Consider the following 4,145-nt stretch of genomic DNA (forward strand, 5'->3'; position numbering starts at 1 on the left):
TTTGATAAGGTATTTTTAAATTACATCATAACAAATTTAGTAGAACACACTATGAAGGAGGACGGTGGAGCATGAAATATCGATTTATTTCACCGAGTGTTTTGTACCTGACACTCGGCGAAAAGAACAGTTGCCGAGTGTCATATAGGGGACACTCGGCAACTTCGTTGACCGGCCCCACTGCACAGTATCGGGCCATAATGGAACATAAAAAAAATAATGCTGAGTGCCCCAGATCTTGGCACACGGCAAATATAGATTTATTTTGCCGAGTGTTTTGTACCTGACACTTGGCGAAAAGAACAGTTGCCAAGTGTCATATAAGGGACACTCGGTAACTTTGTCGACATGCCCCACTGCACAGTATCGGCCCGTAATGAAACATTAAAAAAGTAATGCTGAGTGCTCCAGATCTTGGCACTCGGCATATGCGTTCATATACCCCCGCCCCACCGCGCCCGGCCCTTCAACACACACGCTGCACCGCACGCCGCCACCGCCGCCGCACTCCCCGCCCCACCGCGCCCCGCCCCCGGCGCCGCCCGCCCCGGCGCGTCCCGCCCCCCAGCGCCGCCCGCCCTCGGCGCCCTGCCCCGCCCACGGCGCCCTGCCCCGCTCGAGGCGCCGCCCCGCCCCCGGCGCTTCTCGCCCCCAGCGCCGCCAGCCCTCGGTGACCCGTCCCGCCCCCGGCGCCCCGCCCGCCCCCGGCGCGTCCCGCCACCGGCGCCGCCCGCCCCGATAAGATTTTCTAAATGCGCCGCCAAGGATTTAACAATATTTAGTCTAGCTTTGGATTGATAACTGCATTCCTTCGCTTCCATAACTATTTGGAGATTAGGGATAGAACAGAGACGAACATTTTTCTGTGACGAACATTTTTCTAGTTTAAGCATCTTGATGAACATTTTTCTGTGACTTTGTGTCTATTCTTTTGTTACTATAAGTAGGATTACCCTGCATCACTGTAGATCCCTAGTTTGAGCCCTTTCCCATGCACATAGTCTGCCAAGGCCGTTACTCCTGATGGGAATGTTGACGCATTTGCAGCCAGGTTGCTCTGTAGAAATGCAGAAAGCTAGATTACTACTAGTTCTTTTGGTACTCTGCATATATGATTGTACCGCCATTTACTCACCTGGGAATCCCTGTCATAGGCTGCTCAGTAATCATCTGCAGTTCACAAATGTTGAGTTCTCTGGAAGTTTCGACTGGGCAAAAGAACAGCAGGGTCATTAGGAAATTACATTCTGTGGAGTGTTTGGAAACTAGAGAACGATGAAAAATTACTTTGATCAATGGTGCACATGTACGGTGTTTTCCTTTCCCATCTTTCTCATGCTGCTCGGGGTTGTCTGAATAGTTTTTTTGTTAAAAAAATTTAATGTAGCTAGTTGGTGGATATGCATGGCTGCATGCCTGATACACTAGATAGGTGATATATCCTTTCCAGGAGGCATGTGGAAGTTCACAACACAAATGAGATGTTGGAATTACCAGTTGCTACATAAATAGCACTTTGTTTGATCAAATATAAGTCCATCTAAGTTTGAAGTGTCATTGTCAATATTTTTTAATAAACTGGTAACTACATTGTTCTTTACATGCATACATACAGTCCTTTTCTTTAAGTAAAAAAGAATTAAGAAAAGAAGATGACTTTCTCTTTGATTTTCCTGGACCATTCCAGACTTCACATACACAGCGCAGCTAGCTGCTTAAGTCTTCAGTGAGACTAAGAACCAATCTTAATGCATCTTAAAGAATCATCAGTACGTGTACGATACTGTGCCAATATACAGCACTGTACTGGAGAGGCTGTATGTATAGTTGTACTACACAGTCTGCATGCAGTGCTGTCAGCAGCATTAGATGCTCCCCGGTCTGACACCCCGCACCTGCAGTGTCTCCCCTTCCCCTCCAGCTCCGCTCAATCATGCGCAAAAGCTACCCACTCGCGCCATGGCCATCCTCTGAGGATTGAGGTACTGAGGTGCCACTCATTGCCTCATACTCCAGCTCGTCAACCTTTGGCCTGCCTTTGCAAACAAGATCCAGCCAGCCAGTTACGCACCAAAGCAGCCAACCACTTTTTCTTTTCTTCTAGTATCTACTGACCTTAGTTTCATTTCTCACCACTGACCAAGGTGGATAGATTCATGAACTGGACCATCCTGCTTCATTTGACAAATGAATGAGATACTGTATGGGAGAACAAAAAAAGAAAACATGCAACGTGAAAGACGCAGAGTGTCTGATGGTTCAAACTAAAAAGAAAAAAGAACCCTGGGATGAACTGGGGAGAAAAAAAAAGGAAGGAAGAGGGTAAAAGAAGCAAAGGTAAAGTTAAAAAGGGCACTGATATAGCAGAAGCCGATTCTAGAGTGGGCAGTGGAGTGTGTACTGCTGCTCAGCGGCAGCAGGTGAGGCATGCAGTGCAGTGCAGCCGTGCAGGGCCTTGTTTAGATTGCCTCAAAATTCCAAGTTTTTTCACTCTCTCTATCATATCAATTTTTGGACGCATGCATGGAGCATTAAATGTAGGTAAAAAAATAACTAATTGCACAGTTTGGTTGTAAATCACGAGACGAATCTTTTGAGCCTAGTTAATCCATAATCGGACAAAGTTTGTCAAATACAAATGAAACGTGCTACAGTATCCGGATTGCAAAAATTTACAATCTAAACTAGGCCCAGGTGAGGAAAGGAAACGAAAAAGAAATTCCCCGCGAATCGCGCGGGCTTCTGCGCTGGATGGACGGACGCTGCAGTCTCCTGTCGTGTCGCTGCCGGCCGAGCAGCCGAGCCCACCTGTCTACGGCCCGGTTCGTGCATCAGAGTCCGTGTGGTCGTGGTCCGCAACGGTTTCTGTTTGCAGGCACCCACACCCACACCCACACCCATCGAGCGGGGATAAATACTGTTCGATGGTTTCGCTAAATTTTTATTTATATCCATGTTTACATGGATTTGTTACGACAGAAAAACACGGCTCATGAAACAGTCAAGCGACATGTATGGATCTGCCATACATGTATTGTCAATCTTTGTATGCTATTGACACCTTCAACCGCTATTGTTTCTTTCTTCCCTGCTATTGGATGTTGGGTTTGGAAAACCGTTATTGGGTGTCTGATTTGTTAATGTTGAATTTGACAGATTTATCCATGTATTGTCTGTGTCTCATAACGTCTCATATTTTGGAGACTTTCCATGCCAATGATTGCCATTCTTTTAATGATCTCGCTATACACTTACTGACCCGATGCATTTGGCTCTCTATTATCTTCAACTTGCAGGTTTTTGCCGCCGCTCCCTACCCCACCCTGCCGTCTGGTTCCGCCTTGCCCTCCCGCCGCCCCACAACTTGCCGTCGTTTTGCAAGGTATAAGATGTGTATGTGGTTGTCGGCCATCGTGCCATTTGTTGCCGAGTGTATGTGGTTGTCGGCCATCGTGCCGTTTTATTTGTTGCAGGTTTTGGAAACCTCCCCGTGCAGGGGAGGTGCTGCCAAAATTTAGATTTGACACTATTATGTTCATTTATTGCAGGAGAGGCTATTGCAACGTCCTTGACTCGTCACTTTGCAGGACAGCAAGGTGAGGCATAAAAGACCATTCTTTCCATACCATGTTCGTATATCACATAACCTAGTTAGGCGTCTCCCGTTCGAAAGAGATACGGTTGGAAATATGCAGATCTTTGCATATCTATAACTGTATCTGTTTCAAATTGTCCATGATTTTTGGACAGCCCGAGGATGTGTAGATGTTGTTAGTTTCCATGCTTTACTCCGATCCGTGATAGAGTTTCGGCAACATCTCCCTGTTGTTCTCCGGATACACAATCTCCCTTTCAGGACGTGTATTTGGAGAACAACGGGGAGGTGCTACCGAAATTCTATCTCGGATAGGAGTAGAGCATGGAAACTAACCCCATCTATACATCCTCGGGTGGGATTAGGACCTATCTTTACCTATTAGATAGTATAGGAACGTGTAGATGCAACGTGATTTTTTATATTACTCGCTGATATGCTAGAGGATGGATGACCGTGAGTGGATGTACACGGGCCGCTCTAGTCAGAGTTTGTGGACCGAAGAATGGATTGACAAGACCGATGCTTTCTTGGAACGGGCATTTGCAAG

The 4,145-nt window shown here is 46.7% G+C and overlaps 1 long non-coding RNA gene across 1 annotated transcript; it reads right to left on the reverse strand.

Moving 5' to 3' along the window:
- Positions 1 to 794: 794 nt before the first annotated feature.
- LOC136487165 (uncharacterized) lies at positions 795 to 3,648 on the reverse strand. Its single transcript, XR_010767158.1, has 3 exons — positions 1,288 to 3,648; positions 1,136 to 1,208; positions 795 to 1,057 (listed from the first exon to the last, which is right to left on the reverse strand). It is a non-coding gene; the product is annotated as an uncharacterized lncRNA (long non-coding RNA).
- Positions 3,649 to 4,145: the final 497 nt, after the last annotated feature.

Source organism: Miscanthus floridulus, chromosome 10, assembly GCF_019320115.1.
Source record: "Miscanthus floridulus cultivar M001 chromosome 10, ASM1932011v1, whole genome shotgun sequence".
Lineage (NCBI taxonomy): Eukaryota > Viridiplantae > Streptophyta > Magnoliopsida > Poales > Poaceae > Miscanthus > Miscanthus floridulus.